We start from the raw sequence: 16,181 nt of genomic DNA on the forward strand, positions 1-16,181 counted from the left end.
GAGGATGTAACTTAAGGTTGATGGTTATAAGGGACATAAGCTAAATGTTCTTAGTACTAATGAGCTTTATGTAATGGTCAGTACCACGGACAGCCCCTATAGCAGATGTAACTTCAGGTTAATGGACATAAGGGTTATAAGCTAAATGTCCTTAGTACCAATGAGCTTTATGTAATGGTCAGTACCACAGACAGCCCCTATAGTGGATGTTAGTTCAGGTTAATGGATATAAGGGACATACGATAAATGTTCTTAGTACTAATGAGCATTAGGAAATGGTCAGTACCATGGACATCTCTGTGGAGGTTGTAACTTCGGGTTAATGGATATGAGGGACATAAGCTAAATGTTCTTAGTACTAATGAGCTTTATGTAATGGTCAGTAGCACACACAGCCCCTATAGAGGATGTAACTTCAAGTTAATGGATGTAAGAGACATAAGTTAAATGTTCTTTGTACTAATAAACTTTATGTAATGGTCAGTGACATGGACAGCTCTGTAAAGGATGTAACTTCAGGTTAATGGATATATGGGACATAAGCTAAATGTTCTTAGTATTAATGAGCTTTATGTAATGGTCAGTACCACGGACAGCTTTGTCGAGGATGTAACTTCAAGTTAATGAATATAAGGGACATAAGCTAAATGTTCTTAGTACTAATGAGCTTTATGTAATGGTCAGTACCACATACAGCTCTCTAGAGGATGTAATTTAAGGTTAATAGATATAAGGGACATAAGCTAAATGTTTTTAGTACTAATGATCTTTATGTAATGGTCAGTACCACAGACAGCCCATATAGAGGATGTAACTTCAGGTTAATGGATGTAAAGGACATAAGCTAAATGTTCATAGTATTAATGAGCTTTATATAATGGTCAGTACCATGGACAGCTCTGTGGAGGCTGTAAGTTCAGGTTAATGAATATAATATAAATGTTCTTAATACTAATGAGCTTTATGTAATGATCAGGACCACAGACAGCCCCGTGGAGGACGTAACTTCAGGTTGATGGTTATAAGGGACATAAGATAAATGTGATTAATACTATTGAGCTTTATGTAATGGACAGTACCACGGACAGCTCTGTGAAGGATGTACCTTCAGGTTAATGGGTATAAGGGACAAAAGCTAAATGTTCTTAGTACTAATGAGCTTTATGTAATGGTCAGTACCACAGACAGCTCTGTAGAGGATGTAACTTTAAGTTGATGGTTATAAGGGACATAAGCTAAATGTTCTTAGTACTAATGAGCTTTATGTAATGGTCAGTAACACAGACAGCCCTGTGGAGGACGTAAGTTCAGGTTAATGTACATAAGGGTCATAAGCTCAATGTCCTTAAGACCAATGAGTTTTATGTAATGGTCAGTACCACAGACAGCCCCTATAGTGGATGTAACTTTAGGTTAATGGATATAAGGGACATAAGCTAAATGTTCTTAATACTAATGAGCTTTAGGAAATGGTCAGTACCATGGACATCTCTGTGGAGGATGTAACTTCAGGTTAATGGATATAACGGACATAAGCTAAATGTTCATAGTACTAATGAGCTTTATGTAATGGTCAGTACCACGGACAGCTCTGTGGAGGCTGTAAGTTCAGGTTAATGGATATAAGGGACATAAGCTAAATGTTCTTAGTACTAATAAGCTTTATGTAATGGACAGTACCACTGACAGCTCTGTGGAGGATGTAACTTCTGGTTGATGGATATAAGGGACATAAAATAAAGGTTTTTAGTACTAATGAGCTTTATGTAAAGGTCAGTACCATGGTCAGCTCTGTGGAGGATGTAACTTCAGGTTTATGGATATAATGGACATTAGCTAAATGTTCTTAGTACAAATGAGCTTTATGTAATGGTCAGTACCACACACAACCCCTATAGAGGATGTAACTTTGGGTTAATTGATATATGGGACATACGCTTAATGTTCTTAGTACTAATGAGCTTTATGTAATGGTCAGTACAACAGACAGCCCCTATAGAGGATGTAACTTCGGGTTAATGGATATAAGGGACATTAGCTAAAAGTTCTTATTACTAATGATCTTTATGTAAAGGTCAGTACCACGGACAGCTCAATGGAGGATGTAACTTCAGGTTGATGAATATAAGGGGCATAAGCTAAATGTTCTTAGTACTAATGAGCGTTATGTAATGGTCAGTACCACGGAGAGCTATGTACAGGATGTAACTTCAGGTTAATTCATATAAGGGACATATATATGTCCTTAAATTACACTTTCAATGAGAGCATACTGAGGTCGTCTCATGGGTGTTCATGTGTCTGAGCACTATATGTACCCATGGTTTGTAACAGTGTTACAAACATTGTTGCAAAGCATTAAATGTAAATGCAGCCTACCACAGTATGCTCTCATAAAAAAGAGCTATGTTTAGGAATTTCAGGTCCCTTTATGATTAAATATGTTTGTTTTTGTTTGTTTTTTCATCCTAAACTGTATAAAAGCTATGAGACAGCACAAAAGAAAAAAATGAATGTTTGTAATGAGACTGCAAGAGATATAAGTGTTTAAGTATTCTCTTACGATGATGCTTTTAGCTACCCTAGACCTGTTCCTCTTTGCCAAGACCAACCATTATAGTTCTCATTTAATATAGCAAAAAACATCAGCTTATTCAGAACTTATTTCTAATGTCTTCGTTTGCAAAGCAATCTGTGTTCAGCATGAGCAGTTTCAAATAATAGTTATATAATTTTACATAATCACTTGTTTAAAAAGCAAAGAGTTGTTATTATTTCATATTATATAAAAGATAAACAAGACACAACTGCATTTAAAAGGAAAGTATACACGAATTTACATATAATTGCATGTAATAGGCACTACTATAAAGAAGAATATGCACAGATACAGATCTAAAAATCCAGTATAAAACCTTTTAAAAACTTACTTAGAAGCTCCCAGTTTAGCACTGTTGATGAGGTTAGGTTGGGACACCCACTGAAAGGGGCTGGAAAGCAAAAAGAGCAGACATTCCCCCCTCCCCTGCACATGAAGAGACCCTTTACACAAACAGGAGCAAGCTGAAGTAGGTAGACAACAGTCTAATTCTAAAACTTTGGGTTTGATTAGGAATCTGAAAATCCTCACAATGTTATTTAAAGATAAGTAAAACTATACATTGTTACAAAAACACTACCAGATGGGCGATATAAATGGATCATCTACAAAATATTTATGCAAATAAATATCTAGTGTACAACGTCCCTTTAAAGTGAAAGTAAACCCTAGCGTTGTATAAACGCTAGAATTTACTATTGAAACAAATAAAGGGCACTTTCATTCATGAAGTATAAGATACTTCATGTAGAAAGCTCCTTTATTTGTTTCAACCGATTGCCGATTTTAGCTGCTACAGCAGCCCACGGCTAAAAAAATTTTTGGCTAAGAGGTGACGTTTTCACCTCTTAGCCAATAGCAGTGCAGTAAATCCGGCTTGGCACCCATGGGAGCCGGATTTACCGCACTGCTATTGGCTAAGAGGTGAAAACGTCACCTCTTAGCCAAAATTTTTTTTAGCCGTGGGATGCTGTAACAGCTAAATTCGGCAATCGGTTGAAACAAATAAAGGAGCTTTCTACATAAAGTATCTTATACTTCATGAATGAAAGTGCCCTTTATTTGTTTCAATAGTAAATCCTAGCGTTTATACAACGCTAAGGTTTACTTTCACTTTAAGGTTTGTGGACCATGCAGGTTTATAGACAATAAAGAATCAGCAGTTTGTAGTAATTCCAAAGTGTGTATTTAGCAATCACAGTGCCCACTCTACTGTGTAACATATCCAACATGAACAAGAAAACCTCATACGCGTTTCATGTATATCTAGGGTTGCCACCTCGGCCATGTTTTCCTGGACACCTATGAGTTCCACAAGCTGCAGGGCGTGCAGGGAGGAACATGAATAGTTCTGTCCAGGGTCACTACATTTGTGCTGTCCAGAAGCACAATGCATGTTTCCTTCTGCACGCCCTGCAGCATGTGTAACTCATAAGTGTCCGCAGTGGCAACCCTATGTATATCCCACTTGAGTAAAGTGTCTACAATCTGATATAGAGAGAGATGATGTATATTCTATATACACTCAAACACATATACACCATAGATACACTCACATATATAGAACAATGTGCATAGATTCACAAAAGTAATTGTATAATAACCCCTGAGGTACATATAGCATTGTAGATATATCTGGAAATAAAGAGGAAACTTGCTAGATAATTAATAATAAACTGGAGAAACCTTAAGAATTCTTGGGGCTCTACTGTAAAATACTAAAAGGATTCATGCACCTGCAACACCCTTGATTGTTTAAAGGGACTTGGAATCCAATTGTTTTTCCTTCATGATTCAGATAGAGCAGTGATTTTACACAACTCTCTAATTTACTTCTATTATCAAATTTATTTTGCTTTTTCCCCCCTGTATATTTTGTTGAAAAGCGGGGACACCAGCTGAGGAGCATCCACATGTCTGGCGCACTATATGGCAGTATTTTGCAAGAATGTGAAGAATGTTATCCATTTGCAAGAGCACTAAATTGCAGCATTATTTCCTGCCATATAGTGTTCCTGACACCTACCCAGGTATCTCTTCAACAAACAATAACATGAGAACAAAGCAAATCGTTAAGTAAATTAGAATTATTTTTAATTGTATGTTCTTCAGAATCACAAATGAAAATGTTTGGGTTTGAAATTTTTCTCCAGCTGTTTGGACATTATACCTCTTATGGCATCTATAGACATTATACCTCTCATGGCATCTAGAGACATTATAACTCTCATGGCATCTAGAGACATTATACATCATGGCATCTAAAGACATTATACCTCTCATGGCATCTAGAGACATTATACATCTCATGGCATCTAGAGACATTATACCTCATGGCATCTAGAGACATTATACCTCTCATGGCATCTAGAGACATTATACTTCTCATGGCATCTAGAGACATTATACATCATGGCATCTAGAGACATTATACCTCTCATGGCATCTAGAGACATTATACCTCTCATGGCATCTAGAGACATTATACATCATGGCATCTAGAGACATTATACCTCTCATGGCATCTAAAGACATTATACCTCTCATGGCATCTAGAGACATTATACTTCTCATGGTATCTAGAGACATTATACATCATGGCATCTAGAGACATTATACCTCTCATGGCATCTAGAGACATTATACATCATGGCATCTAGAGACATTATACCTCTCATGGCATCTAGTGACATTATACCTCTCATGGTATCTAAAGACATTATACCTCTCATGGCATCTAGAGACATTATACCTCTCATGGCATCTAGAGACATTATACCTCTCATGGCATCTAAAGACATTATACCTCTCATGGCATCTAGAGACATTATACCTCTCATGGCATCTAGAGACATTATACCTCTCATGGCATCTAAAGACATTATACATCATGTCATCTAGAGACATTATACCTCTCATGGCATCTAGAGACATTATACCTCTCATGGCATCTAGAGACATTATACCTCTCATAGCATCTAGTGACATTATACCTCTCATGGCATCTAGAGACATTATACCTCTCATGGCATCTAAAGACATTATACCTCTCATGGCATCTAGAGACATTATACCTCTCATGGCATCTAAAGACATTATACCTCTCATGGCATCTAGAGACATTATACATCTCATGGCATCTAGAGACATTATACCTCTCATGGCATCTAGAGACATTATACTTCTCATGGCATCTAGAGACATTATACCTCTCATGGCATCTAGAGACATTATACCTCTCATGGCATCTAGTGACATTATACTTCTCATGGAATCTAGAGACATTATACCTCTCATGGCATCTAAAGACATTATACCTCTCATGGCATCTAAAGACATTATACCTCTCATGGCATCTAAAGACATTATACCTCTCATGGCATCTAGAGACATTATACATCATTGCATCTAAAGACATTATACCTCTCATGGCATCTAGAGACATTATACCTCTCATGGCATCTAGAGACATTATACCTCTCATGGCATCTAAAGACATTATACCTCTCATGGCATCTAGAGACATTATACATCATGGCATCTAAAGACATTATACCTCTCATGGCATCTAGAGACATTATACCTCTCATGGCATCTAGAGACATTATACCTCTCATGGCATCTAAAGACATTATACCTCTCATGGCATCTAGAGACATTATACCTCTCATGGCATCTAAAGACATTATACCTCTCATGGCATCTAGAGACATTATACCTCTCATGGCATCTAAAGACATTATACCTCTCATGGCATCTAAAGACATTATACCTCTCATGGCATCTAGAGACATTATACATCATGGCATCTAAAGACATTATACCTCTCATGGCATCTAGAGACATTATACCTCTCATGGCATCTAAAGACATTATACCTCTCATGGCATCTAGAGACATTATACATCTCATGGCATCTAAAGACATTATACCTCTCATGGCATCTAGAGACATTATACATCTCATGGCATCTAGAGACATTATACCTCTCATGGCATCTAAAGACATTATACCTCTCATGGCATCTAAAGACATTATACCTCTCATGGCATCTAGAGACATTATACATCATGGCATCTAGAGACATTATACATCATGGCATCTAGAGATATTATACATCTCATGGCATCTAGAGACATTATACCTCTCATGGCATCTAAAGACATTATACCTCTCATGGCATCTAGAGACATTATACCTCTCATGGCATCTAGAGACATTATACCTCTCATGGCATCTAGAGACATTATACCTCTCATGGCATCTAGAGACATTATACATCATGGCATCTAAAGACATTATACATCTCATGGCATCTATAGACATTATACCTCTCATGGTATCTAGAGACATTATACCTCTCATGGCATCTAGAGACATTATACCTCTCATGGCATCTAGAGACATTATACCTCTCATGGCATCTAGAGACATTATACCTCTCATGGCATCTAGAGACATTATACTTCTCATGGCATCTGGAGACATTATACTTCTCATGGCATCTAGAGACATTATACCTCTCATGGCATCTAGAGACATTATATATCATGGCATCTAGAGACATTATACATCATGGCATCTAGAGACATTATACTTCTCATGGCATCTAGAGACATTATACCTCTCATGGCATCTAGAGACATTATACTTCTCATGGCATCTAGAGACATTATACCTCTCATGGCATCTAAAGACATTATACCTCTCATGGCATCTAGAGACATTATACCTCTCATGGCATCTAGAGACATTATAACTCTCATGGCATCTAGAGACATTATACATCATGACATCTAGAGACATTATAAATCATGACATCTAGAGACATTATACTTCTCATGGCATCTAGAGACATTATACATCATGGCATCTAAAGACATTATACCTCTCATGGCATCTAGATACATTATACCTCTCATGACATCTAGAGACATTATACTTCTCATGGCATCTAGAGACATTATACCTCACATGGCATCTAGAGACATTATACATCATGGCATCTAAAGACATTATACTTCTCATGGCATCTAGAGACATTATACCTCTCATGGCATCTAGAGACATTATACCTCTCATGGCATCTAGAGACATTATACCTCTCATGGCATCTAGAGACATTATACCTCTCATGGCATCTAGAGACATTATACCTCTCATGGCATCTAGAGACATTATACCTCTCATGGCATCTAGAGACATTATACCTCTCATGGCATCTAGAGACATTATACATCATGGCATCTAGAGACATTATACATCATGTCATCTAGAGACATTATACCTCTCATGGCATCTAGAGACATCATACCTCTCATGGCATCTAGAGACATTATACCTCTCATGGCATCTAGAGACATTATACATCTCATGGCATCTAGAGACATTATACATCTCATGGCATCTAGAGACATTATACTTCTCATGGCATCTAGAGACATTATACATCATGGCATCTAGAGACATTATACCTCTCATGGCATCTAGAGACATTATACATCATGGCATCTAGAGACATTATACCTCTCATTGCATCTAGACACATTATACATCATGGCATCTAGAGACATTATACATCATGGCATCTAGAGACATTATACCTCTCATTGCATCTAGACACATTATACATCATGGCATCTAGAGACATTATACCTCTCATGGCATCTAGAGACATTATACTTCTCATGGCATCTAGAGACATTATACATCCCATGGCATCTAGAGACATTATACATCTCATGGCATCTAGAGACATTATACTTCTCATGGCATCTAGAGACATTATACATCATGGCATCTAGAGACATTATACCTCTCATGGCATCTAGAGACATTATACATCATGGCATCTAGAGACATTATACCTCTCATTGCATCTAGACACATTATACATCATGGCATCTAGAGACATTATACATCATGGCATCTAGAGACATTATACCTCTCATTGCATCTAGACACATTATACATCATGGCATCTAGAGACATTATACCTCTCATGGCATCTAGAGACATTATACATCATGGCATCTAGAGACATTATACCTCTCATGGCATCTAGAGACATTATACCTCTCATGGCATCTAGAGACATTATACATCATGGCATCTAGAGACATTATACCTCTCATGGCATCTAGAGACATTATACCTCTCATAGCATCTAGAGACATTATGCATCATGGCATCTAGAGACATTATACTTCTCATGGCATCTAGACACATTATACCTCTCATGGCATCTAGAGACATTATACATCATGGCATCTAGAGACATTATACCTCTCATGGCATCTAGAGACATTATACCTCTCATGGCATCTAGAGACATTATACATCATGTCATCTAGAGACATTATACTTCTCATGGCATCTAGACACATTATACATCATGGCATCTAGAGACATTATACCTCTCATGGCATCTAGAGACATTATACTTCTCATGGCATCTAGAGACATTATACCTCTCATGGCATCTAGAGAAATTATACATCATGGCATCTAGAGACATTATACCTCTCATGGCATCTAGAGACATTATACTTCTCATGGCATCTAGAGACATTATACCTCTCATGGCATCTAGAGAAATTATACATCATGGCATCTAGAGACATTATACATCATGGCATTTAGAGACATTATACCTCTCATGGCATCTAGAGACATTATACATCATGGCATCTAGAGACATTATACCTCTCATGGCATCTAGAGACATTATACATCATGGCATCTAGAGACATTATACCTCTCATGGCATCTAGAGACATTATACCTCTCATGGCATCTAGAGACATTATACATCATGGCATCTAGAGACATTATACCTCTCATGGCATCTAGAGACATTATACCTCTCATGGCATCTAGAGACATTATACATCATGGCATCTAGAGACATTATACCTCTCATGGCATCTAGAGACATTATACCTCTCATGGCATCTAGAGACATTATACATCATGGCATCTAGAGACATCATACCTCTCATGGCATCTAGAGACATTATACATCATGGGCATCTAGAGACATTGTACATCATGGCATCTAGAGACATTATAGCTCTCATGGCATCTAGAGACATTATACATCATGGCTTCTAGAGACATTATACCTCTCATGGCATCTAGAGACATTATACCTCTCATGGCATCTAGAGACATTATACATCATGGCATCTAGAGACATTATACCTCTCATGGCATCTAGAGACATTATACATCATGGCATCTAGAGACATTATACCTCTCATTGCATCTAGAGACATTATACATCATGGCATCTAGAGACATTATACCTCTCATGGCATCTAGAGACATTATACATCATGGCATCTAGAGACATTATACCTCTCATGGCATCTAGAGACATTGTACATCATGTCATCTAGAGACATTATACCTCTCATGGCATCTAGAGACATTATACATCATGGCATCTAGAGACATTATACCTCTCATGGCATCTAGAGACATTATACATCATGGCATCTAGAGACATTATACTTCTCATGGCATCTAGAGACATTATACATCATGGCATCTAGAGACATTATACCTCTCATGGCATCTAGAGACATTATACATCATGGCATCTAGAGACATTATACCTCTCATGGCATCTAGAGACATTATACTTCTCATGGCATCTAGAGAAATTATACTTCTCATGGCATCTAGAGACATTATACCTTTCATGTCATCTAGAGACATTATACCTCATGGCATCTAGATACATTATACCTCTCATGTCATCTAGTGACATTATACCTCTCATGGCATCTAGAGACATTATACTTCTCATGGCATCTAGAGACATTATACCTCTTATGTCATCTAGAGATATTATACCTCCCATGGCATCTAGAGATATTATACCTTTCATGGCATCTAGAGACATTATACATCATGGCATCTAGAGACATTATACCTTTCATGGCATCTAGAGACATTATACATCATGGCATCTAGAGACATTATACATCATGGCATCTAGAGACATTATACTTCTCATAGCATCTAGAGACATTATACATCATGGCATCTAGAGACATTATACATCATGGCATCTAGAGACATTATACTTCTCATGGCATCTAGAGACATTATACATCATGTCAACTAGAGACATTATACTTCTCATGACATCTAGAGACATACATCATGGCATCTAGAGACATTATACCTCTCATGGCATCTAGAGACATTATACATCATGTCATCTAGAGACATTATACTTCTCATGGCATCTAGAGACATTATACTTCTCATGGCATCTAGAGACATTATACTTCTCATGGCATCTAGAGACATTATACATCATGTCATCTAGAGACATTATACTTCTCATGGCATCTAGAGACATTATACATCATGACATCTGGAGACATTATACTTCTCATGGAATCTAGAGACATTATACTTCTCATGGCATCTAGAGACATTATACATCGTGACATCTAGAGACATTATACATCATGACATCTAGAGACATTATACTTCTCATGGCATCTAGAGACATTATACATCATGGCATCTAGAGACATTATACCTCTCATGGCATCTAGAGACATTATACCTCTCATGGCATCTAGAGACATTATACTTCCCATGGCATCTAGTGACATTATACCTCTCATGGCATCTAGAAACATTATACCTCTCATGGCATCTAGAGACATTATACCTCTCATGGCATCTAGAGACATTATACATCTCATGGCATCTAGAAACATTATACCTCTCATGGCATCTAGAGACATTATACATCTCATGTCATCTAGAGACATTATACCTCTCATGGCATCTAGAGACATCATACCTCTCATGGCATCTAGAGACATTATACCTCTCATGGCATCTAGAGACATTATACATCTCATGGCATCTAGAGACATTATACATCTCATGGCATCTAGAGACATTATACTTCTCATGGCATCTAGAGACATTATACATCATGGCATCTAGAGACATTATACCTCTCATGGCATCTAGAGACATTATACATCATGGCATCTAGAGACATTATACCTCTCATTGCATCTAGACACATTATACATCATGGCATCTAGAGACATTATACATCATGGCATCTAGAGACATTATACCTCTCATTGCATCTAGACACATTATACATCATGGCATCTAGAGACATTATACCTCTCATGGCATCTAGAGACATTATACTTCTCATGGCATCTAGAGACATTATACATCCCATGGCATCTAGAGACATTATACATCTCATGGCATCTAGAGACATTATACTTCTCATGGGCATCTAGAGACATTATACATCATGGCATCTAGAGACATTATACCTCTCATGGCATCTAGAGACATTATACATCATGGCATCTAGAGACATTATACCTCTCATTGCATCTAGACACATTATACATCATGGCATCTAGAGACATTATACATCATGGCATCTAGAGACATTATACCTCTCATTGCATCTAGACACATTATACATCATGGCATCTAGAGACATTATACCTCTCATGGCATCTAGAGACATTATACATCATGGCATCTAGAGACATTATACCTCTCATGGCATCTAGAGACATTATACCTCTCATGGCATCTAGAGACATTATACATCATGGCATCTAGAGACATTATACCTCTCATGGCATCTAGAGACATTATACCTCTCATAGCATCTAGAGACATTATGCATCATGGCATCTAGAGGACATTATACTTCTCATGGCATCTAGACACATTATACCTCTCATGGCATCTAGAGACATTATACATCATGGCATCTAGAGACATTATACCTCTCATGGCATCTAGAGACATTATACCTCTCATGGCATCTAGAGACATTATACATCATGTCATCTAGAGACATTATACTTCTCATGGCATCTAGACACATTATACATCATGGCATCTAGAGACATTATACCTCTCATGGCATCTAGAGACATTATACTTCTCATGGCATCTAGAGACATTATACCTCTCATGGCATCTAGAGAAATTATACATCATGGCATCTAGAGACATTATACCTCTCATGGCATCTAGAGACATTATACTTCTCATGGCATCTAGAGACATTATACCTCTCATGGCATCTAGAGAAATTATACATCATGGCATCTAGAGACATTATACATCATGGCATTTAGAGACATTATACCTCTCATGGCATCTAGAGACATTATACATCATGGCATCTAGAGACATTATACCTCTCATGGCATCTAGAGACATTATACATCATGGCATCTAGAGACATTATACCTCTCATGGCATCTAGAGACATTATACCTCTCATGGCATCTAGAGACATTATACATCATGGCATCTAGAGACATTATACCTCTCATGGCATCTAGAGACATTATACCCTCTCATGGCATCTAGAGACATTATACATCATGGCATCTAGAGACATTATACCTCTCATGGCATCTAGAGACATTATACCTCTCATGGCATCTAGAGACATTATACATCATGGCATCTAGAGACATCATACCTCTCATGGCATCTAGAGACATTATACATCATGGCATCTAGAGACATTGTACATCATGGCATCTAGAGACATTATAGCTCTCATGGCATCTAGAGACATTATACATCATGGCTTCTAGAGACATTATACCTCTCATGGCATCTAGAGACATTATACCTCTCATGGCATCTAGAGACATTATACAACATGGCATCTAGAGACATTATACCTCTCATGGCATCTAGAGACATTATACATCATGGCATCTAGAGACATTATACCTCTCATGGCATCTAGAGACATTATACATCATGGCATCTAGAGACATTATACCTCTCATGGCATCTAGAGACATTATACATCATGGCATCTAGAGACATTATACCTCTCATGGCATCTAGAGACATTGTACATCATGTCATCTAGAGACATTATACCTCTCATGGCATCTAGAGACATTATACATCATGGCATCTAGAGACATTATACCTCTCATGGCATCTAGAGACATTATACATCATGGCATCTAGAGACATTATACTTCTCATGGCATCTAGAGACATTATACATCATGGCATCTAGAGACATTATACCTCTCATGGCATCTAGAGACATTATACATCATGGCATCTAGAGACATTATACCTCTCATGGCATCTAGAGACATTATACTTCTCATGGCATCTAGAGAAATTATACTTCTCATGGCATCTAGAGACATTATACCTTTCATGTCATCTAGAGACATTATACCTCATGGCATCTAGATACATTATACCTCTCATGTCATCTAGTGACATTATACCTCTCATGGCATCTAGAGACATTATACTTCTCATGGCATCTAGAGACATTATACCTCTTATGTCATCTAGAGACATTATACCTCTCATGGCATCTAGAGACATTATACCTCTCATGGCATCTAGAGATATTATACCTCCCATGGCATCTAGAGATATTATACCTTTCATGGCATCTAGAGACATTATACATCATGGCATCTAGAGACATTATACCTTTCATGGCATCTAGAGACATTATACATCATGGCATCTAGAGACATTATACATCATGGCATCTAGAGACATTATACTTCTCATAGCATCTAGAGACATTATACATCATGGCATCTAGAGACATTATACATCATGGCATCTAGAGACATTATACTTCTCATGGCATCTAGAGACATTATACATCATGTCAACTAGAGACATTATACTTCTCATGACATCTAGAGACATACATCATGGCATCTAGAGACATTATACCTCTCATGGCATCTAGAGACATTATACATCATGTCATCTAGAGACATTATACTTCTCATGGCATCTAGAGACATTATACTTCTCATGGCATCTAGAGACATTATACTTCTCATGGCATCTAGAGACATTATACATCATGTCATCTAGAGACATTATACTTCTCATGGCATCTAGAGACATTATACATCATGACATCTGGAGACATTATACTTCTCATGGAATCTAGAGACATTATACTTCTCATGGCATCTAGAGACATTATACATCGTGACATCTAGAGACATTATACATCATGACATCTAGAGACATTATACTTCTCATGGCATCTAGAGACATTATACATCATGGCATCTAGAGACATTATACCTCTCATGGCATCTAGAGACATTATACCTCTCATGGCATCTAGAGACATTATACTTCCCATGGCATCTAGTGACATTATACCTCTCATGGCATCTAGAAACATTATACCTCTCATGGCATCTAGAGACATTATACCTCTCATGGCATCTAGAGACATTATACATCTCATGGCATCTAGAAACATTATACCTCTCATGGCATCTAGAGACATTATACATCTCATGGCATCTAGAAACATTATACCTCTCATGGCATCTAGAGACATTATACATCTCATGGCATCTAGAAACATTATACCTCTCATGGCATCTAGAGACATTATACCTCTCATGGCATCTAGAGACATTATACCTGTCATGGCATCTAGAGACATTATACTTCTCATGGCATCTAGAGACATTATACCTCTGATGGCATCTAGAGACATTATACCTCTCATGGCATCTAGAGACATTATACCTCTCATGGCATCTAGACACATTATACCTCTCATGGCATCTAGAGACATTATACCTCTCATGGCATCTAGAGACATTATACTTCTCATGGCATCTAGAGACATTATACCTCTCATGGCATCTAGAGACATTATACTTCTCATGGCATCTAGAGACATTATACCTCTCATGGCATCTAGAGACATTATACATCATGTCATCTAGAGACATTATACTTCTCATGGCATCTAGACACATTATACTTCTCATGGCATCTAGAGACATTATACTTTTCATGGCATCTAGAGACATTATACATCATGGCATCTAGAGACATTATACATCATGTCATCTCGAGACATTATACCTCTCATGTCATCTAGATACATTATACCTCTCCTGGCATCTAGAGACATTATACATCATGGCATCTAAAGACATTATACTTCTCATGGCATCTAGAGACATTATACATCATGGCATCTAGATACATTATACTTCTCATGGCATCTAGAGACATTATACATCATGGCATCTAGAGACATTATACTTCTCATGGCATCTAGAGACATTATACATCATGGCATCTAGATACATTATACTTCTCATGGCATCTAGAGACATTATACATCATGGCATCTAGAGACATTATACCTCTCATGGCATCTAGAGACATTTTACATCATGGCATCTAGAGACGTAAAACTTCTCATTGCATCTAGAGACATTATACATCATGGCATCTAGAGACATTATACCTCTCATGGCATCTAGAGACATTATACATCATGGCATCTAGAGACATTATACTTCTCATGGTTTCTAGAGACATTATACCTCTCATGCATCTAGAGACATTATACCTCTCATGGCATATAGAGACATTATACCTCTCATGGCATCTAGAGACATTATACATCATGGCAGATCTAGAGACATTATACTTCTCATGGCTTCTAGAGACATTATACCTCTCATGCATCTAGAGACATTATACATCATGGCATCTAGAG

This window comes from Bombina bombina, chromosome 2 (genome assembly GCF_027579735.1).
Source record: "Bombina bombina isolate aBomBom1 chromosome 2, aBomBom1.pri, whole genome shotgun sequence".
Classification (NCBI taxonomy): domain Eukaryota; kingdom Metazoa; phylum Chordata; class Amphibia; order Anura; family Bombinatoridae; genus Bombina; species Bombina bombina.